The 27,873-nt window shown below is 36.1% G+C and overlaps 1 protein-coding gene across 1 annotated transcript in view; it reads right to left on the bottom strand.

Annotated features, from left to right (window-relative positions):
* Window positions 1–27,873, bottom strand: part of LOC145989146 (ras-related and estrogen-regulated growth inhibitor-like) — a 309,491-nt gene that overhangs the window by 35,377 nt on the left and 246,241 nt on the right. The window lies entirely within an intron of this gene.

Raw genomic sequence — 27,873 nt, 5'->3', positions numbered from 1 at the left:
CTTCTCCTTTATATAGTAAAATATTTTGCCTTTAAAAAACAGTCTCTACTTATAATATTTTGTTTAACCTGCGACCCGTTGCGGATGAGCACCGTATACTTTCAATTTTAATTAGGTGTCATTTTAACGTTTTTTAAAGTAATGACCTGTGGTGTTCTCTAACTGACATTTGGAGTGTCACGAGTGGCCTGATCATTCTAACGAGATGACTTTTGAGAGAGACCATTGTTGTGGAAGGAGTATTGTCATAGTTAACGCAGAGCTCACCCGCGATCGACTATGTTATACGTTTTCAAAATTTAGATTTGTGTAGTATTTACTTAATTTGTTTATCCTGTTTTTAGTGAGTTTTCGTATATATATGTTTTGCCTTGTTAGTTTAAAATACAAAACGTGTCTAAGTGATTTTATATTATATCAAATTTGTGGAGCGCAGAAGGAACTGCCCCTAGTTCTTCAGGGCAGCTTTGAGGAACATGAGCTTTTTGTTAGAAATGTTCGCTTCCGCTAATAGATATTACGCTCTTAGAAAACAAATAAACATTTTGAAGCAAAAATGTTATAGATAAGAAGGGATATAACACATAGATCATTTGAAGTACAAAATATAATCTAAAAAAATGCTGTGAAATATCCCTGAAAAGCGAGTGTGAGCTACAGAAGAAGTGACTCAAGCGAACGCGACTATTCACTGAATGTGACAGATGGAAGCAACAGACAATCGCAGTTTGTGAGTTATACAGCGTGTCCCACATTTTCGTATAATAAAAGAAAAATTCATAACTTCTAAACAAACTCTCAGAATGATGTGATTGTTGTTTCATTTTAAAGAAAGCCTCAGAATTTTTTTTAGCAACACATGCGCAGTAGCCAGAATGTCTTGAAAACTGATATTATTAGTTTCTCAGTAGCCATTCGTCATGTGGTCGCCACAAGAAAAGGTGTTTTGTGTTTTAACGTTGTCTGAAGTGAAGTCTGTGACACTTGTGCAGAGACGATTTCGTGCACGTTATGGTTGGGGTGCTGAAGAAGTAGTTCCATCGTACATTTCAATAAGGAAATGGGAAAAAAACAGTTACGCGAAACCGGTTCATTTCTCTGGACGAGCATTTCAATAGAAAATGGATAGGAAGAGGTTCCAATTTTATTGAATGGCCCCCACGGTCACCAGACCTCACTGTGTGTGATTTTTTGTTGTGGGTGTGTGTTAAGGACAAAGTTTACTGTACACCGGTTAGAGATTTGCAAGACTTGCGTGAAAGAATTGTGGTTGCAGTAAGCAACATTACCCCGCACATGCTTCAAAACGTGTAGCTTGAGGCTGACAACCGGTTTGACATTTTCCGTGCCACTAACGGTTCACATGTGGAAGTCCGCTAGTTTTCTTGATTTGTAAAAAACATATATGAGTTGTTCCATGTTTGTACAAAGTTTGGACAAAATTTTGGTAAATTAAAAAGTTCTGATTTTTTCTTTTATTATACGTATAAGCGGGACACGCTGTATGTCTTTCACTGAACAATCTGGATATTAAAGCCATATCACAAATTATTACGCTAAGTAGCTATTCCTATACTTTAAAACTCTGGTTCATTTATGCTCTCGACCGTACAAGTTTGTTAACATATCGTGCAAGTGAAATGGAAAACCCTCCGTGACTAGCCGTTCAATACATTCGACTGACAATCGTTTCGCAAAGCAAAAGGATTTCTACATTTTTAATCTTAAATAAATTCAGATACTTTTCCAGACATTCGTCAGTGATTTTGAAGAAGGTTTTAAATAATTATCAATTGAGAACATGTGCATCTCAAGTTGTATCTTATCATTAATGTATTATTCAACATTTCCCACCCAAACCAAACCAAAGCCAAACCGCCTTAAAGAGTATCCTTTTGGACTTTTATTTTCACAGTTGCCCATCAGGAGCAAACGGTTATTTGTTGTGAACTGCTTTGAATGCTATTCCATTTCCAGTGACTCCATATTTCGATGATTCTGAATACACTTAAACATCAAGTCTGGACTTGATGAATATTTGTGTGTATCCAGAAAATTTTGAAAAACATTCTCAGGTAAAGTGAAGGTTACACGTTTTCTATTTCTTGTATGCAATTGTCGCATTCTGTATGCACTGCTTGATTCACAGTCCCTTGTGTTAATCGCTTTCTGCTGCTTTATTACGTATTCAGGCTAGGATTATAATAACATACATTTTCATAATATGCACTAACATATATAAATATTTGCTGACAGATATATAATCATCACAATACCATTTCTTAACTGTTGACGATATGAACTAATTCTGAAGAAATAAAAAAAACAAAACAGAACAGAGAAGATTTAAAAGGTAAGTCTGACAGTTTGTTAAAAACACTCAGAACTTCCTGTAACGTACACTCTACTGAGAAAAACTACATTGAATCATCATTGCTTATTGATTTCATATCATTATCTGGATTGCTGCCAAAATTGATTTAAATTACACAAATTATTGGCTGTGTTTTAATGATTTCATTACACCAGAAATTTTCACCTGATTGCATATTGCGCGTTGAATATGTTATATAATCCTGATACGAAAATATGTTGACAATTCGCCAAAGATTTATAATAAGGCATGTCATGTATGAACTTTTCTAAATATTGATTTTGTTTTACAACTAAGATCAATTCAGCATAGCTTCTCACTAGATTCTCCCAAGCGAGTAAAAATATAAAGAAATTAAAATATTTTTTTCTCTTTCTCAAGAGAATCTCGAACTGTCAGTCGGTCGCTGGATCCGTCTGTGACCAACACGTCATCAATGACAACTATGAGATTAACGGACAGTGACTATTTTTTGAGCCAAGGGAATTCAAAATGAATGCAAGTGACGTGAAGGAATTCACATATATCCTTCCATTAACCATGCAGTTTACAATATCAACTTTTTAAACTTTGAACGGTAAGAAGCGTTGTAAGTTATAAACGATAACCAAATGATGGATTTCATGCGAGCATAAGCGCACAGCTCTGAATTGTTTTGAGTGTTTGTGATAGCTCTTGGTATTTACGTTTCTAATCCCCAGTCATGACTGATTATTTCATGTGTTAATGAACAACTGTGTACAACTTGTCACATGCACCATACGAAATATCGACTAATTGGCTGGACGATTAGTTGCCGATATTATTGATTACAATTTCTTTAACCATCAAGATTAAAATATTAATTGTTATTTACATTTAACATGAATAAGTCATGCTTTTTCGAATTGTAATTGATAGCCATATAATATCACCTCAGGAAGAAGGTATATACCCTTATCTGTGATATCACTCATGAAAACAAAGAGGATTCCAGAAAAAGGTTTACTCCTTGTTTGCAAAAATTGATGGTTTAACTCCACAGTTTCCTGTTTCATCCCCTCATTAGTGGGAGATCGACCAGAACCAAAACTATTCTAAACGCTACATCAAGGATATCATAATTATTGAAATAATATAAATGAAATATAAATCAACACAATAAAAAATAATTGTAAAGAAACTAATAGCAATATAATGCTAATAGTTTACACGTGACACAATACGTTAGTTGAAAGAGTAAAGTCCTAAGTTTTTTTTCTATATTGCAGTGGTTCTCTGTAGTTTCATTTCTCGCCGCTAGACCATGACAAATTCAAGATGGCACTTTCTGGAGCTGGAGATAAAATGTGTGCTACAGTTTGATAAAACAAAGAGTGCTGCAGAAATATCAAATGAAAATTTTGGAGCAAATAAAGAAAATAAGCACCAAGCAGGAAGACACTCTACTATTGGCATTGGAAATTTGTTAGAACCGGGTACTTGTGTGCGAAGAGAAGTTCTCGGCCAGGCGTGAGTGATCGAGTGAGGGAAGCGTTCACTAGGAGCTCACATGGGAGCTGAGTATGCCACCAAGGACTGTGTAGAGTGTTTTGCGTGAAAAAATGTGTATGAGACCATATTGACCGCACTTAGTGCGAAAGGTATATCCCCAATACAAAGAATTGCAGAAACAGTATCGCTCTGAATTGCAGCAAAGAGAAGATGAATTGGCAGATGTATTTCCCTGTGATGAAGCAACAATATATTGCCTTCCTGCTCGGTGCTTCTTTCTTGTATGTTCTCCTAACTTTCCGTTCGGCATTTCTAGCACTCTTTGTTTTATTAAAATGTATCACACAAAACATTTTTCAGTTCCAGAAAGCACCATCTTAAATTTACCACCATCTAGCGGCGAGAAATGGAAGTACAGAGTACACCCCAATGCAGAAAACAAACTTAAGACTTTACTCGTTCAACTAATATGCTGTGTCACTTGGTAGTGCTAATAGTATCTTTACAATACATTTTTGAAACTGTTACTGGACTTTATGTACACCCTATATATATATAAATATATATATATAAATCAATCTTGTATTTGCAGATGAATGAAAAATTGTGAATGCAGTTCGCGAAGATGATTTTGAAACACCCGTTACTGCAGATGATGGCCCTCTGTGAAGTTCATTTAAATGGTTTTCCCAGTTCTTTGAGCAGGGAGATGGTTCTGGAGGATTACTGCAAGGAAGTCTTACACAAAATATTCGTATTGAACGTAGACATATTTGCTGGGTTGAAATCCATTATACTGATTCACACGGGAGTAGAAGATATCAGTCATTTTGTGTCATTGAAAAAGTTTAGTGAGAGTGTGTATCCAGTTTTAACAGTGGACACTAAACTGTTTAGCAACATTGACAGAACGCAAAATTTCGCACTAACTTCTGAGTACGATTTACTGATTTTTGCATCACATGACGTTAGACAGTTTTTGGATTGGATACAAAATAAAAAGTCTGCATGCTGCTGGAATTGTAGAGCACAAATTCTTGTTTTTGTTTTGAGGGAGACGTATTTAGAAGAAAATGTCGTCGTAATTCTGAAGAACGTTTGGGGAATCCGTGTGATCAAAATTTCAGTTGTTTACGTCACATTCGAGGCTAATTCCGAACCCAATATTACAACTACAAATGTTCTTCTGTCGACATACAATCCATTCCTGAATAAAGTTTACTGCAAAAATATTTCGTTCCAAAGTTTTCACCTTGCGAAGGAAACATTCCGCTCAGCGTACGAAGTGCAGCAAACTTCAAACTTGCACGGATATTCACTGAAAACTCTGACCGTAGAATATGATGCTTTACCGTATTTTGTGTTACGGATAAATAGAAAGGGAGAGTTCAAATACCACGGAATCTACATAGAAGTTTTTCAAGGTCTCAGCAAGTACATGAATTTCACCACGGAGAATGTCATATTGCACGAGCCGTCACATTATGGAAGGAGAATGAAGAATGGGACGTGGACATACGCCATCGGCGACCTTGATGCTAAAAGGGTTGACTTCGCCTTTTGCCAGCTCGGCATAATTCCCGAGAGACTCGCGGTGATGGATTTCACAAAATACATCGACGTCGCTCAAACGGCCATCCTGGTTCCCAAAGGGAAAATGATGCCGATATGGATGTCCTTAATTTCGTTCTTCGGACCAGACATCTGGGTTTCTCTCGGAGGCATATTTCTAGCTGCGTTGTTCTTCACACACGTCCTTCAGACCACTTCGTGGAATAAAGGGAACGGTCTTCATTCAATCTTTCTCTCTCTTTTCGCCATTTTCCTCCAAGTATCCGTTCAACAGCCTGGCACTAGCTCTACGAGGATAATGTTCTTTTTCTGGACCTACTTCACCCTGATTTTTGCGACTTTGTTTCAGGCTGGCATTGTGAGTGTCATGACCGTTCCTAAGTTTTACCCAGACATAGACTCCCTGAGCGAACTGGCGCGTTCCCGTATGCCTATCAAAGGGCTAAGGTACTTTGCATCGTTCTTGAACGACAACTCGGATTCCTTACTGTGGTCATTGCATGGCAAGTTTCAACCAACCACTCAGAAATATACAGAGTTCATGGGAGACATAATCACGGAAGGGAAACCTTCGGCAGCAATTGCTGGAAGGGATTCAATACGTTACGTCGGACGCAAGCTGCACGTCTGCTTAAGTTGCCCACCACAGTTCCACGTAGTGAAGGAAAACCTGGGCATCCATTTCATGGCCATTGGGTTCCCAAAGGATTCGCCGTTCGTACGCAGAGCCAACATACTTGTACTCAGGATGCACGCCTCTGGGCTGATACAGAAGTGGAGAAACGACATTCTTCAGGAAGCAAAGCCTGAAGGCTCCTGCACTAAGTCCTGTGGAACGTCCGTTGCCTTAAATGTGGAACATGTGAAGGCGTACTTCAAACTTTGGGCGCTTGGGTGCGCTTTGTCAATATTTATCTTTACATCAGAAGCAATTATTTACTGGATCAAATACCGACATACGCAACATAATAATACATCTATTTGATTGGATCATGCAGTACATAAAAAAAGCTTTATTCGATTCATTATATTGCATCACAATTATCAATCAGCATAGTTGTGTTTCATTTGAACTTATTGTGCAGTGCCTGTAAGTAGAAAAGAGCATCCCTGATGACCTAAAAGGAATGCTGTCGCATTGCATTGGATGGATTCTGCGTTTGATCCCCAGTGGAGTTACATTGCGCAGGTGCTCTCATCCCACTTTAAAATATAGGCTTCATCCCTTGTATTTCATCTGAGACTACACCTAGTTGACTTTTATAGGTATAATATGTACGTCTCACTCTCCGATAAAATGTTTAGTGACTTGGTTTGTGCTCTGTGTCATAAGTACACATTGAAACGGTCTATACTATTGGCGTGACAAGTTAGAAAAATGAAAATGGAACTTTTTCACAGATGCAGTATTTTTATTACTCATTAACTGTAACATGCTCAGACTAACCACAATAGGTTTATGCAACGTTAACCTTATATACACCCGCGAAATACATTTTAACATCACGCTGTTTAAAACCTGAACAGATGCATAGCTAAAGTCTATCAGTTTTAGATACTGTGAAAGGCCGAAGAGCATTTTCTCTCCTTCCTTTCCCCATATCAGAAGTTGCAGACTGCTTCACAGCGCCCTGAAACGTCGTCCTCGCTTCCTTTGTGAAGAGGAAATTGTCTCCTCAGACTCGAATCTTGTGACCAGTGGGCTGTGAATGCAGATAAGGGAGGAGCGGAAGCCTGGGGAAAGTCTTCCACGTGTGAAGAGAGAGGGAAAAAAAAGAAGACATGTGGAAGAATGTGGTATTCGTTTACTAATATCTTCACATGTACTAAACTTAGGGAAAGTGGATTGCATTTCAGAAGTAAAGAGATGCTGACAAGTGCACTGTATTTTGAAGAAACTCAATACTTACAGGCTGGTAACACATCGATTTGGAGCATTACATAAAAGGAAAGGATTTATATGTTTTAATGACCAGTGGTGGCGATTCGTTTCGAAATCGATGGGCTGAAGGTGCCAAGACGCTGGGGGCAAGGACAATTTTCTTTCCCTTGGTACATAATGCGGGGGAAAAGTGGCAAAAAAGGGTGAGACTTCCCCCACGCCCCCCGTAATCGCCGCAATTGTTAGTGACCAAAGCAAAAACATCATTTATGGTACATCTATCGTTCTATTGTTTGCTGTTGAATTTCTGCAAGAACTGCTGAAGAAAGATATTTCGGGAGAGCAAATGCATACATTTGTTAAGAGGAAACGTTAGAAGAAAAGCTCTTCGTTTCTAGTTACCCATAAGTAGTGTGATTGACTGTACAACCAGGACCGGAAAGGAAGAGCTCTTCTCAAGCAGCTTTGGCTATACTTAAAACTTGCTCAACATGGCCATATGAGCTTTTTGCTCTAGTGTGGATCTCTGCCTAATCCAAGATTTTTGTAAAAATGCCCTCGGGCATTTTTTTCAGAAAAGAAGAGCTCTTCTCATGCAGATTTGCTACACTTAAAACTTGCTCAACATGTTCATATGAGTTTTTTGCTCTAGTGTAGCACCCTGCCTAACCCAAGAGTTTTGTAAAAATGCTCTTCGGAAAGTATCAACCCTCCTCAAGCAGATTTGGCCATATTTACAAAAATTGCATCAGCCAGATTTTTGTCTATAAACTTGTTAAAAATTGATATTGTTTTGGATTTACTTCAAATTAAGCCAAAAACCCACACATACATACATATTTATACCCCCCCTTTCCTCCCCCTCCTCCTCTCACATACATACATACATATATACCTACACATACACACATGCAATGCAAGAGCTCTTGCATCATGCTGTGCAACAAATTATTATCCAATATTATGATGCAAGAGCTATTGCATCATGCTGTGCAACAAATTATTATCCAATACAACAAATTATTAGCCATGTATTGTTTTCTAATTGCTTAATTATAACATAATATGATGATGTGTTATATTCTGATTGGTTTATTGTTTCAGAATTTTTAATCTGTGCTTGGGGCATATAAAGAGATTTTGCATTGCATCAGCCAGTATTGTGAGAGTGGTTGAGGAGAGCAGATGTGTTTTTACAGTGCTTCTCATACTTACAGGCCTGTTTGGTTTAATTTCTTATTATTCAATTTCAGATATATTGAACAATATTTTGTATAAGAAAATCTGATATTTGTTACATCCAGCTTGTTTTGTTGCAATCTATTCATATTTAGGGTCAAGCTTATATTTCTCCCAGCCTGTTATACAAAAATCAATACATGGCAAGGCTATTCTAGATACGCATGTCTGTACAGGTATTTGCGGACGGTCAGTGTGAATCAATATTTATTCTTTTTTCCACTTGTGGGCCATTGGCCTTACAACCTGTCATAAGATAGGCATAGAGTTTTGATTTAAAACCCAAAAAATTATATAATAAAACCAAGGATAAAAATTAATAATAATATTAATAATATTAATATTAAGTATATATACTAAATATACAAATCACACAGCTGAACCTAACTGTTAAGCATAAAGTTTTGAATTGAAACCCAGGAAATTGTATATAATAAACAACAGCAAAAATGCCGAATCAAAAATATTGTGACCAATGCAATAAAAATATATTTAGCTCTAATTGGGCCAGACACCAAAAGATTTGTAACCCAGACAAATACAAAACTCCCACAAAAATTTGCCCCAAATGCAATAGAAAATACAGCATGCAATACTTCACATATACACATAAAGATACTTGCTCTGCACAATCATCAATACAACCTTCTACATCTGGTCTGAAAAGAAAGCATGAAGCACCTCTTAATGCCAGAGCAGCAAAACAGCCACGCTATACACCACCCATCCGTAGCAGTTTTAACGGCCAATTAAGGGATCACCGGTTTGTATCAGAGCCGAGATGTGGTATTAAGAATTTTTTGAAGAGTGTAAATCCTAATCTACAGGCAATTCTTAATGCACAAAATGGCTCTTATAAGCTCTCCCTCAAATTGTTTACACAATATAAGAAACCAAATGGCACAAAATTTACACAGCCCCACATAACAGAAACTGTACTGGTATATTCAAATGCAAATTCGGACAAAATAATAAGCAGTTTGATGGATCAACTGAACATTAAACACTCTGAATTTGCAGCAAAAGAGTCTGGATGGAGCCTATGTGGCTCTCCACACAAGTTATATGTTAATATTTCTGAATTCACTCCATTACAAGGATCTACATATCTGCCATTACCTACCAATATCAAAAACAAACAAGCCGTGGTTAATATAAAAAATAATGACCAGAAATGCTTTTTGTGGTGTATTTTAGCTGCTTTATATCCAGTTTCAAGGCATCCTGAGAGAATAACTTATTACAAACAACATGAACATGATTTTGACGATGCAATGGAGGGTTTAGAATATCCAATGTCTGTTCAGAATATTGATAAATTTGAAAAAAAGGCCAGGGATATCAATGGCAAACAATTATCTATTAATGTATTTACTTGTTCCACTGGCAATTGCTCGATAGATCCTCTCAGAATCAGTACACTTGATGATGAATCTGCTGTTCCGATTGATCTGCTCTTAATTGAAGGGGATGGCACATATCATTATACTCTGATAAAAAAAAACTTGAAGCTTTAGTGAGAACACAACTAGACAAAACTCATACAATATTCAAGTTGTGCAGAAGATGCTTATCTGTATTTTATGGTCAAAAAATGGTGAAGGGGGTTCGGGAAGAGAGTGCGGAAATTGCTAAAAACAAGTTAATTGAGCATCTGAAATACTGTGGCAACCATAAACCTGTTCATATGGTGATGCCCAATCCAAGTGAAAATTGCAAATTCAAAAAGTTTGAAGCCTTGTTGGAACACCCAGCATATATTGTCTGTGATTTTGAATCGAACCTCAAATCCCTTGCATTCTGCAATTCAGATCCTGATGAATCTTCAAGTACACCATACCAGCTACATGAACCTTCCAGCTTTTGTTATACAGTTATACGGGATGGTGTAGCTAGTGAGCCACACTTATACATGGGACCAGATGCCATCAAAATATTTGCACATAGAATAGAAAATGAGTGCCGTGACATAGCATCTAATTTCTTATTAAAATCAAAACCCATGTTGCCTTTAACAGAGGAACAGATTGAAGATTTCAACAATGCAGAAAAATGCCCGGTATGTGATTGTGAATTTTCAGATACAAATATCAAGGTTCATCACCATTCTCATACAGATGGTAAATTCTTAATGGCCCTGTGTAATAGCTGCAATATTAAGATCCAGAGACCAAAATTTGTCCCCATATTTTGCCATGGAGCATCCAATTATGATTTTCATCATTTGATCAGATACGAGGGGTTTGACAAGCAGAATTTAAATATTTTAGCTGAAAATGATGAAAAATATATATCTATTAGCAAGATAATTAAAGTTGATGGTGTTCCTATTCACATAAGATTTCTTGATTCTTACAGAATTTTATCTGCTAGCCTGCCTACACTGGCAAATCAATTATCTGATGATCAATTCAAAATCACACGTGCTTCATTTCCAAATCAGGACCTGAAATTAATTAGGCGGAAGGGTGTATATCCATATGACTATGTTACAGATTTTTCTAAATTTGATGAGTGTTCCCTGCCACCACAAGAAGAGTTTTACAGCAGAATCAGAGGATCTGGAATCACTGATGAAGATTATCACCATGCCCAGTTGATGTGGAACAATTTAAATTGCCAGACATTTGGTGATTATCACATGGCATATTTGAAACTTGATGTCACCCTCTTAGCTGATATATTGCAGGCATTCAGAAAATCTTCTATGCAAAATTATAAACTGGATCCAATGTATTTTTACAGTGCTCCGGGCCTAGCATGGGCCGCAATGTTTTTGAACACTAAAATGCAATTGGATCTGATCCCAGATCAAAATAAGTATCTGTTTATGGAACAATGTATAAGAGGAGGGATGGTGCAATGTTCCCAGAGATATGCCAGAGCAAATAACAAATATATGCCTGATTATGATCCAGCACGGCCATCAAATTATATAGTGTATGTAGATGCAAACAGCCTCTATGGTTATGCCATGATGGATAAACTGCCATATGCAGGGCTTGAGTGGGTTGAAAATTTCAATATTGAAGATCTTAAGGACTTTGATGACAGTAACTATGGCCTGTTCTTAGAGGCTGATCTGATAATTCCTGATTATTTGCACAATAAATTTTCTGATCTGCCCCCAATTCCCGAGGTTAAGTGTTCACCTGGTTCTAAACAGAAGAAGCTCATGATGACTCTGGAGCCGAAACAAGGCTATGTCATATATTACAAAAACCTCCAGTTCCTGATGAAACATGGTGTCCAAGTGACCAAAATTGGAAAAGTTTTGAGGTTCAAGCACTCAGAATGGTTGAAACCATACATTGATACAAACACAGAGCTTCGAACATCTGCAAAGAGCCAATTTGATAAGGGCTTGTTTAAATTGATGGTGAATTCAGTGTATGGCAAAACAATTGAAAATGTCAGAAAACATACCGATGTTAAAATAATTACTGACCCCAGCCTGAGCAAAAAATTGGTTGCAAAGCCTAATTTCAATTATAGAAGAATTTATGATGAGCACATGGCACTTTTCAACATGAAGAAAACAAAGATTAAGTTTGATAAACCTATTTATGTAGGGGCTGCGATATTGGAATTGGCCAAATTACACATGTTAACATTGTATTATGATGTGTTGAAACCTTTTTATGGTGATAATATGAAATTGATGTACATGGATACGGATAGTTTTATTCTTGATATTAAAACAGAAGATGTTTATCAAGATATGTCACAGCCTGAATTGTTTAAATATTTTGATACCAGTGAACATACAAAGATTCAACACCACAACAAAAAGGTACCTGGCAAGTTAAAAGATGAGACACTTGGTGATGTTATTGTGGCATTTGCTGGGTTAAGTGCCAAGATGTATACTTTTGAAACATGTAGTGGCGCTGCTGCCAAAAAGGCCAAGGTCATTGGCAGAGTGACTGTTGAAAAAGACCTCCAATTTGAAGATTATAAAAATTGCCTCAAATCATGTGGCACAATCAAAACATCAGAAAATAGAATTCAGAGTGTGGATCACTTATTGACTAGCAATATTGTAAGAAAAGTGGCTCTGGACCCACATGATGATAAGAGATGCATTTTATCATGTGGCATACATACTCTACCATGGGGGTATTGTGATTTGAAAAATGGGAATCAATGCCCAATTACAGAGCATGATTTGAAATAAATAAACATGCCTATGAACTTATTTGGGTTCAAAAAACAGGATCTGGATGGATCTGCCAACACCACAACCCTCTTCTGATATGCTGTCTAAACTGAGTGGCTTGTTAATTATTCATCTGAACAGCATACTTACAGATGTTGATGATGAAACAGGCAAAATATTGTACATATTTAACAATAATTTAAATCATTACCAATTACCTGTAGGTGGTCAATTGCAATTTATTACAACCCCTGAGGGTGATGTCAAGATTTCAGTAGGGAGAAATATTTATAGAATTAAGCACTCAAACATGATTTCTGGCACTGTATATACTGTTTCTGCTGGTGACTGGTTATATATTGAGGTCCCTGGGTCATATGACAAGCTTATACCCTTTTTTATAGAATTAAGAATCAGATACTCTATAATAAATAACCACTAAAACAAAAATGCCTAATGATATATTTGGCCATACAAGGCATGAAGATCACAGTGATGAGATTCTGATGCTTGATGTCAGAGTCAAGAAATTAAGAAGTGATTTACAAGCTTTACAGACCACACTCAATGCCAGTCTTCAATTAGAAATTACAAATTTGGAATCACAATGCATGGACCCTCTTCTTAAAATTGATTCTGAACTCAAATTGTTGCTTCAAAAATATACTGATCTGGCAACATTGGATAATTTTAAAAGTTTAGAAGAAGCTGTAGCAGCTCTTCAAGCCAAATTTAAGACCCAGGCTAACAACTCTGAGCAATTGAAACAGCAATTGGAAGAGCAAATAAATAATGTCCAGACACAGCTCCAAACAATTGTCAAAAGCATAAAATCACAAGAAGATTTTGATCTAGTGATTTCCACTCTAAAAGAACAGATTCAGTCACTCCAGATACCTAACCTGGACCCTCTGCACAATGCCATAGCCGAGGTTAAAGAAAAAATTGAGACACTTGAAAATTTTATGAACAATTTGCCATCTTCTGATGCTTTGAGTGCAATAACTCGGAGTGTAGCAAATATTAAGCTGCAACTTGAAACATATGAAGATTTTGGAAAAAATCAAAGTACCATAACCCATCTTGAGGGTACAATAGCAGCAGTGCAAAGTGATTTGACAAATGTACAAGAATCCCGCCTGCCCGGTATTGTAGATACCCTTGTTAGTGTCCAGCAACAAATCACAAAGCTTGAAAACCTCAACACTGAATCTGAGCTATCTCATTTTCATCACTTGATAGATGATATCCAAACAAAACTTGAAATTTTACAACAATCCACACCCTCTCAGGCAGATATAGCCCTGCTCCAAAATGCTATGCAAAATGTGGCTGATGCTTCTGAATTAAACAATGTGAAATTGGCACTTGAATCTTTGCAAAATACAGTATCAAATCTTCCCACATCACAGGAACTTAAAAATATAAAGAGAGCAGTGAATAGGATATTGAAATCAGAAGATATCAAGAATATCCAAGCAGAGATCAAACATCTCACTCAGACAGTGGCCATTCTTCCAACCAATCAACATATTAATGAATTGCATGCCCTGTTTGAGGATATCAGAAGACAGGTCCATGATCTTACTGCTCAAAATTCAAAATTGGCAGTTGTTGAAAATTTGCAACAAATTGTAGCTAATATCAAGCAACAGCTAGGGACCATGGAATCCAATCAAGCAAATGCTCTGTCTGTTTTTGCCACCCAGCTTCAAGAGATTGTGCAACAATACAAGAAACTTATTGTGGACATAAAGATCAAGCCAGGCCATGATGATGTTGTTAGAACCATCAATGAGCACCTTGAATCTGTAACAAGTAGATTGCTTACAGCAGAAAAAGAAATAACGGGCATAATCGAGAATCCAAAACATACAGTAATTCTTGAATTGTACAGCATCCCCAACAAAGAATATGATTCTCCATTTACACCAGGTGGCAAAATATATATGCTGTCCCCTGCACAATTTTATTACCAGTTTTTTGTTGGGGGCACATTGAGACCAATCAAGATCAAATATTGGCATCAACCACAGGCACACCACTACCCTACCTTATCAATAACAAATGCTGACAACAAACCAAAAATCACCAGTGTAGAATTGGAGGATTTTACAGACCCCAATACATTAGAAACAGCCTATACTGAAGATGATGGCTCTCTGGAATTTAAAATACAAATAGGGGACAAATTATATTTAGAAAATCCTGCATTATCAGCTTTTGAACACCCTATAGTTGCAATATTCTTGTTTTCATATTATGTCTAGAAAAATTATTGTTGATGAATTACACAGACAAGCCCGACATAATTATAAGAGACTCCCAGTAGTCACAAAAGGCATAGATGATTTATGGCAGAGCGACTTGATTGAAATGGCAAGTGGGCAGTTGAAAAACTTAGACAAAATCAACAAGGGCTACAAGTATCTACTCACTGTCATAGATACATTTTCAAAATTTTCCTGGGCTGTGCCACTCAAATCCAAGACTGGAAAATGTGTTACAGAAGCCATCAGGACAATCATCAATCAGAGTGGAAGATCACCGCGCTATTTGCAAACAGATAATGGCAAAGAATTTTATAATTCTGTGTTTCAACAATTTATTAAAAGCCAGGCAATTAAACATTACTCGAGTTACAGTGATCTCAAGGCCTCAATTGTAGAGAGATTCAACAAAACCCTAAAAAATCTTATGTATAAACAATTTACACTTCAAGGTAATTATAAATGGCTTAATATTCTTCCAGAACTTCTACATAAATATAACAACTCGGTTCATTCCACAATCAACATGAAACCCTCTGAAGTAACTTCATCTGATGAGCAAAAATTGATCAGGACTGTTTATTATCCTAGATACCAGCCAACAACAAGAAAGGCCAAATACAGGGTGGGCGATCAAGTAAGAATCAGCAAATATAAGCACTTATTCAAAAGAGGCTTTACAAGAAACTGGAGCTCTGAATTATTTACAGTGGTTCAAATTAAACCTGGGACCCTTAACACATATATAATAAAAGATCATCGAGGAGAAATTCTCAAAGGCCGATTCTATGAACAAGAGCTCAGCAAAACTAACCAGCCTGACACATATCTCATAGAAAAAATCATCCGCAGAAAAGGCAACAAGTTATTTGTCAAATGGCTGGGACTCCCAGAACACAGCTGGATCGATGCAAACAAAATAATAATATGAGCACCTGGGATGTTATAAAAAGGCTGCCAGAACCTGAACAGCAGAATAAGAGAAATGGCAACTTGCTGCCTGATAATATTAGGTGTCTTATTGTTGGGCGATCAGCTTGTGGTAAAACTACACTAATGGTTGATAATTTTTTATTGGCACCAAACTGGTTAGACTGGAAAAACAGGCACTTGTATATCTTCTCTAAGAGCTTGGAACAATTAAAATATCAGCAGCTGATGAAGCTATATGATGGATTGGATATAGCCACTTTTGAACCAGATGTTAAGCCACTTCACGACTGTCTCGATAATTCTGTTGTTGTGTTTGATGACATTATACTGGATAATCAAAACAAGGTTAGAAATTTCTTTTCAAAAATACCCAAGCAGCTGATCCGAGACAACAGCAATTTTATACGTGTGTTTCATCAAGATCATACCAACCTCAAACACATACATGATGAATATGTAGGTGGGGACTTGAGCTACAATGATTTTTCCAAGTTTTGCAGCAGGTGCTGGAACCAGGACAGTTATGGGTTTGTCACAATTGATATGACAAGAAAACCCAATAGTGGCAAATACAGAAATAAAATCAACAATTTTCTAGACATTGAAATATAAATAAATAAACATGAAAAGGCCAATAATTGATGATCTTAAGTTAAGAGATTATCTTGTAAAAAGATTTAAGGGATGGAAATCAGAGAACCGTGGAATTTATGAAAAACACAAACAAACAGAACAGCCTGTCATTGATGCTATTAGTGAATTAGGTAAGAATATCAAAACTGTTACAGAGCAAAATCAAAATTTGATCACAGAGCTTGTACCTGTAGCTGCAAGGAACATATTAGATTATCCATTCACCCCACTTTCCAGCATTCATACACCTAGTCCTGTTGCTCCTAGAAGAATTGAAGCTACTCAGGATCCTATTGAATTGGGTCTTCTTGCACAAAAATATTTAACCACACCTAAAAACAACAAAGATGAGGTCTTTGGCTTATATGCTGACACAGAGCTTGATGGCAGCATCATACATAGAATTGGTAATTTCAGAGTAACTTTTATGGGGGATGATCTGATTGTTTATTCAGAATCTCGTCTCGGAGAAAAAGGTGCTTTTGTTAAGTACCCCGGAACACCTGGATTGTGGGAACTGATGACTCGGAAAAGGCCTGGCAGCTATACAGATCAAGATTATGAACATTACAAAGAAATATTAATAAAATCAGATTCTCTATACCAGAACAATGATCCCACACAAAAAAGAGTCAAGTCTAGCAGTGGAGCAAAATACAACAATTTAATCAAGCCCATATGGTCACAGATCAAGACTGGCAGTGGGATCAAACAATACAACACCCTGCCCAAAGAATTTGTGTGGGTTGATGATGTCAGGAAACTTGTAGATAGGTTATTGGTGATAGCTGGGGAGGAAAATGCTGGGAACCACAATTTTTACATTGAAAAGGTTGGAATTATGGACATGATAAGCACAAAATTGTCTAATTTTATAGTGAATGACACTAAGGGGATTGGATATCTCATAAAAATTATTAATACTCTACCACCTAAATTTTGGAATATTTCTGAGGGCCGGGGCCTGGTTAATGACATTATAAACAAGCTGCCATTTGAACTACACATTCCAGGCTATCAGTATTGTGGTCCAGGCACAAAATTGGACCATAGATTAAACAGAGGTGATCCTGGTGTTAATCCTTTAGATGCTGCTTGTAGAGACCATGACATAGCATACAACACACATTCTGATCTTGACAAGAGACATGTTGCAGACAAGAAATTAGAAGAGGCTGCATTTGGTAGATTTGTAAGCAAAGATGCTTCTTTGAGTGAAAAAATAGCAGCATTGGGAACCACCATAGCTATGAGCACCAAACAAAAACTGGGGTGGGGGTTGTGAATATGTATATAATAAACCTACAATGACGGCCAAGGGTGTTATGTATCAAATACCTTATGCAGGTCTTAAATCTCTTAAAACTATTGATAGTCTTTTAACCAAAAAGCAGCGCAAGAAAAAAAGCTCTTGTATTGCAAAGGGACATGGTATGAAATTGTTGCTTAGTACCCCCCAATTAAAAAAATTACAGCAATCAAGAAAAAAATCACATGTGGGGGGATTTATATTTACTATCCCGGCCATCTTAGCTGCTCTCGGGGCTGTGCGGAGCTTGGCTGGGGGATCAGCTGCCATAGCAAAAACAGTAATAGATGCCAAGAAAAATAAGGCAGAATTAGATGAGCAGAGGCGCCATAACCTGGCCATGGAGAAAAAAGGCAAAGGTGTTAAGAGAGCCATGAATAAGTTTAAAAAAAACAAGAGCCGCTTACAAACCAAGATATTGAAGCTTTAATCAAGCCACTGGGCATCAAACATTTTAGAGGTGTGTACATGTCTGATTCTTTGCCAGAGCAACCACTCAACAAAGAGTGTGGCATTGTTAATTTGGATAAGTACAAAAATCAGGGCACTCACTGGATTTGTTATCTTAAATATTTAAACAATGAGGCATTTGTGTTTGATTCATTTGGAGGTGTTCCACCTGAAAATTTAGTAAAATATCTAAATTCAGCTAATCTTTATTACAATAATGCCCGTGTTCAAAACTTCAAAGATGTTAATTGCGGACATTTGTGTTTATCTGTTCTTAGATATATGTCTCAAATAAATAAACCATCAATTGAAAATTTTCAAAAGGCCTTGTGGTATCTGAAACATCATGGGGGTATTCCATCTCACCAGCCAAAATTCAATATTGAAACTCAAATTGCATGATGATATAGTGTATCCCAAAACAATAGCTCTCAGAGCATTTTACGGCATGTACTTGATCCCTAATATTACACGCCACAACAACACAATTGCAGTAGGGGATCAAAAAATTGTCATCACTCCAGGGCAATATAATCTATCCACTCTAAATGCTCAATTACCCAGAGGTATAGTGTTAACTCAAAATTCTGTCACTCACAGAGTAGAGATTGTATCTGCTACGGAAACAGTGAATCTGGGTACTATAGGAGAGCTGTTAGGCTTTGAGAACAACACAAAACTTGAAGCAGGCATCAAACACACTGCTATTAATATACCCAGATTCTTAGCCATAGAGACTCTGAATATTCACTGTAATGTGGCCGAGGGTATGATCACCAAATCAAATGGCATAGGCACTCACAAACAAACTGGCATCATTGCAACATTCAAACCTAATTCCGAATTTATGGAGCCAATCATCTACAATCCATCCCCAACATTATATTTTCCTGTGTGCCATAATAGAATAGATTACATTGAATTGATGGTCACTAATGAAAAAGAAGAATTAGTTGATTTTGCTGGAGCCACAACAACTGCAATCATAGAGATTAATATTTAAATAAAAATACATACAATGGAAAATATTGAGAGTTATGAGCTACAATCGTTCCCTCCAAACAGGAGGACATTTGCAAATTTAAATCAACCCAACACAGAGATCGAGGTTGATCTTGATGTAGGGGATGGATTTATACACCCCCACAGAGCAGATCTATACATCAAATTTGATGTTGTAAAGCTCGATGGAACAGATTATCCGGCAAATTCAAATATAAGATTGGTAGATAATTTTGTGCCCCATCTATTCTCTGAAATTGAGATCAGAAAGCATGGTGTTGTTATAAACAGAGTGGATTATCCCGGCATTACCTCCACAGCTTTGGCCACATTAAAATTATCCAAAACCGAGGCTTCTTACTACAAAATCGGTGGATTTGAGGCTGGTGATAAGATATTATCTAAGAACCACACTGTGCTGTTCCCGATGCGCCTATTGCCAGGATTCTTCTCGGATTACAAAGAAATTATGTGGAAGGGTGGGTTAAGAATTACATTTAGAAGAGCTGCAAATGATAATAATGCTTTGATGAGGTACAGTGCAATAAACCCTACAGGGGAAGCTCTGCCCAATACCCTACCTGATGAAGGCAAATGCATTATTCAGACTATGGAGCTAAGAATCCCTGTTGTTGAATATGAAGCCAGTTATGCTCTTAAATACAAAGCAGATATAATAAAAAATCCACAGGTTCTTTTGCAATTTTATACATATCAATGTGTACAGAAGCCTGCATCTGGCACATATTATGAGTTTGATGCTACAAATTCATTCTCCAGTATACAATATGACATGCCTGATTTTGTGGTGGTACTGTTTCAGACTGGAAGACATAATAATCAGGAAAAAAATTCAAGCAAATTTGATAACTGCAACATCAAGAACATATATCTTAAAAATGGCAGAAATGAGGTATTTCCTAGAGAAAATTATAATTTAGACATGTCCAAGAATGATTTCCTTAAATTATATGAGGCATTTTCTTCCTTCAAACGTGTCACTACTGGCAATACTGACATGTATTACACACCAGATGAATTCAAAGCACAGAGACCCATGTTTGTCATCAACACTTCAAAAAGAAAACAAGTTGTGGTGAATGACAGGACAAACATTAAAATTATCTGTGAATTCCATGAGGCATTACCTGATGACACCATATGTAGTGTTATTCTCATAGGGGAAAAATCATATGTTTATGATGTAAGAAATGAGAGGGTCACAGAGCAATTCTAGAAATCCGATTCAAACACAGAGGCCCTTTGGATATAAAACAACACTTTACCGTCAGAAAATATATTACCTACCCATTTTATAGGACCTCTGCTCGTGGCAGAAAAGCTTTTATATATATTACCTACCCCCAAATAACACACCACATCTGCCAAATAAAGAAATTGCAATTATTCTGTTGCAACAAGACCAAACCAGTTTGCATGACAATATCCGAGAAGGCAATACTAGGAATTTCCTCAATATGATAGATGGTTCCTGAAAAGAGCATAGTATAGATAAGAATTTCTCTTTGAGTTCCATGACAAATGACATGTAATTTCCCTCGGAAAAGGCACAGTATAGGTAATGTCAAGAGATATAATCTCCCAGGCATTTACTAATGATGATGAATAATATGTTATTTCTCTCTGAAAAGACACAATATAGATTATATCTTCTGGCATACAACTCTCGGGCATGCAATAATTTATTGCCGGCCGAAACATGGGACTGATCAAAAGATTATAAAAACATAGAAGCATGTTTGTTCCCATTGTATTGGTCGGGCAATTGTTTACGCACAACTCGGGAAGCAAAAATCAATACATAACAAGGTTATGGCTAGACTAGAGGGGCTCTGCATATAGATAAAAAAATTGAACCTGGTATCCAATTGAACTTAAACCTGAAGTAAAAATGTATAGGTGGGTATGGATACAAGTTTATAGACAAAAATCTGGCTGATGCAATTTTTGTAAATATGGCCAAATCTGCTTGAGGAGGGTTGATACTTTCCGAAGAGCATTTTTACAAAACTCTTGGGTTAGGCAGGGTGCTACACTAGAGCAAAAAACTCATATGAACATGTTGAGCAAGTTTTAAGTGTAGCAAATCTGCATGAGAAGAGCTCTTCTTTTCTGAAAAAATGCCCGAGGGCATTTTTACAAAAATCTTGGATTAGGCAGAGATCCACACTAGAGCAAAAAGCTCATATGGCCATGTTGAGCAAGTTTTAAATATAGCCAAAGCTGCTTGAGGAGAGCTCTTCCTTTCCGGTCCTGGTTGTACAGTCAATCACACTACTCCCATAGTACTTTGTTCTTGCTTTTATCCATCAAAACCAGATTCCTACTTGATCTGAAACATGCCAATTGCACGAGCCATGTTTACAAACTTACATGTGCCTCGAACAGATATTGCTGAATGTGTATCCGGTGTGAACACGACAAAAGATTCACTGTACCAAGCAAGGACTCAAAATGCTTAACGTGCAAAGTAGTGAGCATATTAGAAAGCAGTATTCAAACATATTTATTATTTATATGCTCATATTGCATTTTTATGTACTGTCAGCCCTAGTACGACAATTTAGAATTATATTTATGAGAAATAAAATTAAAAATAAAGTTACTTATGTCATGAAAAAGAATTGTCATTTTTTGTTTTATACATGGACAGTGTCACCAGTTCTGTTTACAATACGTTTACTATGTTCAGACAAGCTCCGTGGTCGAGCACGTCAAGTTGTGGGTCTTGAATTTCGCCACCAAAGTTCCTGACCTTGGCCATCCATGGATAGGGAATTGTTGCAACTGCCCCCGCTCCCCTGGATTTTGGAAATGAATAATTTCTATAGACTGTACCGCTGACAGAAGTTTGTCTTAAAAATCAACATTAACCCTAGCGTACACACTCCGTACGAGAAACTTACTTACCTGAGCGGAGGAGGAGGAGGGTTATATATATGCAGTTATTAATTATAATAATTACAAAAAATTGTCATTATTAATAATAAATATTAACCAATTTTCACATGAGTATCACACAAATATTTACCATTCAATAAATCTAAATGATGATAATTTTTCATTAATGCTATTATGTGTATACAGGTGCAGTTGTTTATTAATAATAATAATTACAAAATGTACGATCAATGCCAACCAATTGTACACTCTCACTGGCATGAGTGTCTCGCAGGTAAAGATGGCGCCTGATAAGCCTTCCAAGTTCATTTTGTCTCCTATTTACATTGCATTTATTGTTATTATGAACAAAAGTAATACAGAAATATTCGGAACGTCAGGGAACATTGTAATTTATGTTCAATTTATAATACAAATTTTCTAAGTTCAAAATCGGAAAAACTTCCTCCCTTGGGTAAGCTACGGTTAATAAGTGGCTAATGTTTCACGTAATATTGACACTTAACGTTAATTAACTGTCATACAATTTTGGATGTAATCGTTTATATAATACACGCCTTGTCTATGTTACTGTAAGCAGTTCTCGTTGTATGTACTACTCACTGGCGTACGCAGAGAGGACTGATGGGACTACAGCCCCCTTTGTAATTTTGAGAAAATCAAGATTTTCTAATAAAATCAATGAACAACTCGGGAAAAAACACAGAAGTAAAGGCAACCATCCCTTAAAATAACCCATGATTGCCATCTTTTAGGCTGGAAAGTTCTAAATATCTTATTGTGTCCTATCGACCTTTACAATTCCAGCCTCTTGCGAAAAGAAATTCTGCGTAACTGAGTGGTACTAATCCTTGCATATTTCTTGCACTCCTTAATTTTTCAAGTATGTTTTTGAAGCATATTTGTATAAGCAGCACATGCGGACTCTGTTATACTCAGTGTTTGTAAAATAATTTCTAATCAAATCAATATGTTGCCCCCAAAACCATTGTTTTTGATTGTGTACATTTAGCATATTATTTAGTTTTCTAATAAAATAATTGATTCATATTTAATCTTATAATATATTAATTTATATCTTGTTATGCAATCTGCGGAAACAATAGTTCAGTTTTTCATGAAGCCGCCAGGTGTCTCGGCCTTGGCATGGATGATATTTATGAGTGTCCCTTCACCAATTTCATCATATCATCACTCAAAATGAAATCAAACTTTGACAACCAGTATTACATGCCTGCATCAAGGTGTGCATGTCTATATGATCGCGACTGTGCTTCTGAATGGCTCTTTTTTCCCCTTTGAAAAAGCCCTGTAGGTGCTATTTGTAAGTGTCTCTTCATCACCCTGGGATGGAAACCTTAGACCGTAACGTAATTGATATTAACCCTTACTGGGAGAGGGGGTTTGGGGTGAGAGTTTACAAACCCCTCGTATATTTTACTAGGGTACTTTTTTTCCTTTGTGCCTACCGTTCGCGATTTTCAAAAATATATTTTTATATCATAGTACTGCAAGTATAAAAATATAATTTCATTAGTTAACACAGTCCCGGAAATGCAAAATTTAAGGTCCGAAATATAATATGAAAAACTTGATTTAAAAATAGACAATTTTGTAAATTAAACTGTTTCCTTTCAATAAAAAAGTACAAAAATGCTCTCCAATATATACTAAACGTAAAAGATTTTTATAATTATCAGTAGATTTTAAATTGAAATTGTAAGAAAAAGAATTTGTATGTTTTGAAATTATTTTAGAATTGTTTATTTTCCTTTTAGCAGCCCTCAGGCTCCCCGATCATGTTTGGTTGATTTATCTTCGTTATTTGTCGTCGCTCAGTAGTGTATATTACTTGGTTCTGCGGCATACTTAGTAGGTATTCCCTATTTCTATGCATTTAGCCTCAGTTGTATCATATTATGACGATTTTTTTTGTGGATTTTATGGCGTTCGACGACGTTCCAGTACAATTTTCATCGCATCTCGGTTTTCTCCACCTCATACGGTACTTTGTAGGTATGCTACGATCTTACGTGATATAACTTCACCTATTCACTTATTTACGACCTCTTACGGGCTAAGTTAACCTGCAAGTGTTGTTTTTTGGTTATGTACTTTTTTTCTTAGGATCTTACGTGATATAACTTAACCTACTATTATTATTTTTTACGGTCGTTCACTCGTAGTTGGAAACGGTATGAGCTTTCACCTACTTTTGATACGTACGTGGAGAAAGAACGGTTCAAAGTCATCATAAATACGTACGTGAAAAAGGTCTGTTCTACTCCATCCTAAGTACGAATTTCATCGTAAGTACGAAGGGCCCTCAGAGTAATCTTCTACGATGTATTTTTTGGGGCCCACGACTTTTCTCGACGTGTTCGAGGGGGCCGTGGGCCCTTTACGATGTGTTTTTAAGTCTTTTAAGGACTAATCTAAACTACAAATATTGTATCGGACGAAGATGACAACATCCATTGAATATCGACATTGCTGAAATTTCTCCGGCGTTCGGTAGATAATAATGAAAAGTTACATTTGTAAAATTGTAGGGAGAATAATTGATAATCCAAAAGTCCCGATAGTGATAACGGGAGAGATGAACGCGATTCTGGACGAATATGATAAGACGAAGAAGAATATAAGGAGATTAACTGATGAAGGTATCATGCGAACAAGATAAAAGATGATCTGATTTAATAATATTACAGCATTAAATACCATGTATTCGTTCTTCGTTCGTAACAAGTTATAAAGAGGATAGCAATCAAATTGCGAAATTTGTCATTTGACATCCTTAACGAAGCATGTTCTAAAAAATAAAATTATTGGAAGTTTCCGATTCGATATATATGTTCGTCTCATTTTGCAATTCATCTTCATAGCCAGGTGTGTGTGTGTTCCATCTCTCGTCTGGAGGGACAACGTAAAGCGATCACCTAATTAACCATTCAATGATGGTAATAATAATAACAACAGTGTTTATGAACTTGTTCGGATTCAGAAAGCAGAAATTATCATGTAAGAGCCTTTCCGTGTTCCACCTCCTTTTGAATATCCCCTCTCCTGTGAAGTATGCATTCGTTGTTCATATTTTCCGTCCTTGATTTCTAATATGTTTCCCGCTCGTTAGTCTTTGGTTTTTGAGCACAGCTCTTTAATTCACATTTCCATTTTTCTTTCAACTCACAAGTTCATGTTATCAAGTTACGGAAATTCTTCTCTTCTTTGCATCGCAACAACGAGGGTGAATAATTGAAGATTTGAAATAACACAGGATGTAAATGCTATTGGCAAACTTACGAGGAAAATGAGTTCTGTAGGAATTCCCTTGTCAATATGAATACCATGTTGCTGCCTTTGGTTTCTGAAATATGTGAAATTATATTACATTGAATACTAATTAACTAACTAACTCTCTAGCCTTCTTCAATCCGAAAGTTCATGGCTGCAGCAATATAGGTTTTCCGTTTGTCCTTATCCTGAGCAACATTTATATATATTCTATTCCATCTTTAACGATTTCTTTTAGGTCCATCTCCATCTTCGTTTTGGTTTTCTTTTTGCTCTTTTACCATAATTTTTTCCAACAAGAATCCTGTAAACTCTCCTTTATTCCTTTCTCATTCGTTCCCACCTAAGTCTTCGTGATTTAATCATGAATCTAATAATATTTGGAAATGAACATAAAGTATGTACTTCTAAATTATGTAACCTTCTCCATTCACTTGTTTCTTCATCCCTTTTAGGCTGAAATAATTTCCTAAGGATCTTATTTTCAAATACTCTCAATTTACCTTCCTTTTTCAATGTAAGTTTTTGGATCCACAGGCAAAATTACTGTTTTCTATATTTTAGATATTAAACGAGAAGAGAAAAGTTTATGAAGAGAAAAATAACATGAATTTTCCGAATGAAGCCTTCTCTTCATTTCCTGTTTAACGTAATTTTCATTTGTTAGTATTACCCCTAAGTACTTGAATTTGGAAACTGGTTCAAACAAACACTTGGTTTCGGCATGTAATTTTATCTTTACTAACTTCCTTAGCTGCTTTGAAAAATATTTTAACATTATTCTTAATTGTATTTACATCATCCCCCAGTAAGTCTGCATATGCTAACAGTTGAGTCACATCGTTTAATTTTAGTACTTCGTTAGTTTTTTACCTTCCTAACAGCATATTCTAAGGCAAAATTAAAGAGCAATGGATATGAGGCATCTTTTTTATATTCTATCATGAATTGTACATTTTGTCAGACATATTAACACCCACACGAATTTTACTTTCTGTTTCACTGGTGCATACTTTTACCATATTAACAATCTTCTTAGGTATTCCAAACTTGACTAATTTATCTCTTTTGACCGAACCATATGCTTTTTTTTAAAAAAAATCAGTGAATAGCTGATGGACATTTTGAATATATTTCCCACTTTTCTCAAGTGTCTGTCTGGTGTGAAAAAAATGATCTCTTACGTTTAAATTCACATTGATAATCACCTATAATTGCATTAGCATATGGGGTTAGTTTCGTTAAAAGAATGTTAGATAATATTTTATATGTTGTTGCGAGTAGAGAAATTCCACGGTAATTATTGCAGTTCATTTTATCACAGGAACAATTATGGATTCTTTCCACTGTTGAGGAATTTCTTCTTTATTCTATATTAAACAAATTAATTTATGAATTTGACATATTAACGAATTTCCATCATATTTAATTAACTCAACTGGTATTAAAATCAATGATATGTACTTTCTTATTCTTTAACTTCAGTCAAGTTAGATTCTGCTGTGTGTACTTCATTTACTTCTACATGAACATTTAAGCGGTCATTAAAGTAGTTCTTCCATCTATTTAAAATATCGCTTGGATCAGTCAAAAAATCACGGTTATTATCTATTATCCAGTTTACCTTTCTAAATTTATTTACACCCTCATATTTTTTGTGTTTTTCTGTTTGTTTAAATTTCGTTAATATTGCTCTTTTTTTACTTCTAAACGTGCGGTTAACTTCTCACTTTATTGCTTAGATCAGAGTTATTTAACCACCTAAGTCTAGCCTGATTTCTTATTTCTATTAGATTATAACATTGGCTATCAAACAATGCTTTACTTTTTCTTGGTTTATACTTTCATTAGCTGCTGATTCTATTGCATTGCGTATGTGCTCCCAATTCTTATTTACGCCTGTTTCATCATCATTTAAATCCTGCAAACATAAAATCTATTTGACAGTTTAATTTTGTTCTTTCATCAACAAATTTTCCTGTATTATATTTTCGAACTTTTAGATTTTGTTGCTTATGAGTCTTTCTCTTAATTTAGCAATTACTAAATAATGATCAGCACCTCTATGTGCCTTTTCTTATCAATGAGAATATGATCTATCTGATTATCAGTTTTACCATCTGGAGAATACAAGATGAAAATGGTACTTTCCACTACTAAATTCATGAAGACTTTCTTTACCAATCGTGGGGTTTAAATGTCTCATCTTTAAAAATCTTCACCTAACCGAGTTTTCATATCATTTTGATCAAGGATCTGTTCTAACTCTGCATAAAAATCATCTTTATCTTCCGTTGGTGCATGTATGTTTATTAAAATAATTTTACACCACCTACCCTGTAAAACTGCATATGATATCCT

This window comes from Lepisma saccharinum, chromosome 6 (genome assembly GCF_977018435.1).
Source record: "Lepisma saccharinum chromosome 6, izLepSacc3.1, whole genome shotgun sequence".
Lineage (NCBI taxonomy): Eukaryota > Metazoa > Arthropoda > Insecta > Zygentoma > Lepismatidae > Lepisma > Lepisma saccharinum.
This window is presented reverse-complemented; position numbering and strand designations above follow the sequence as displayed.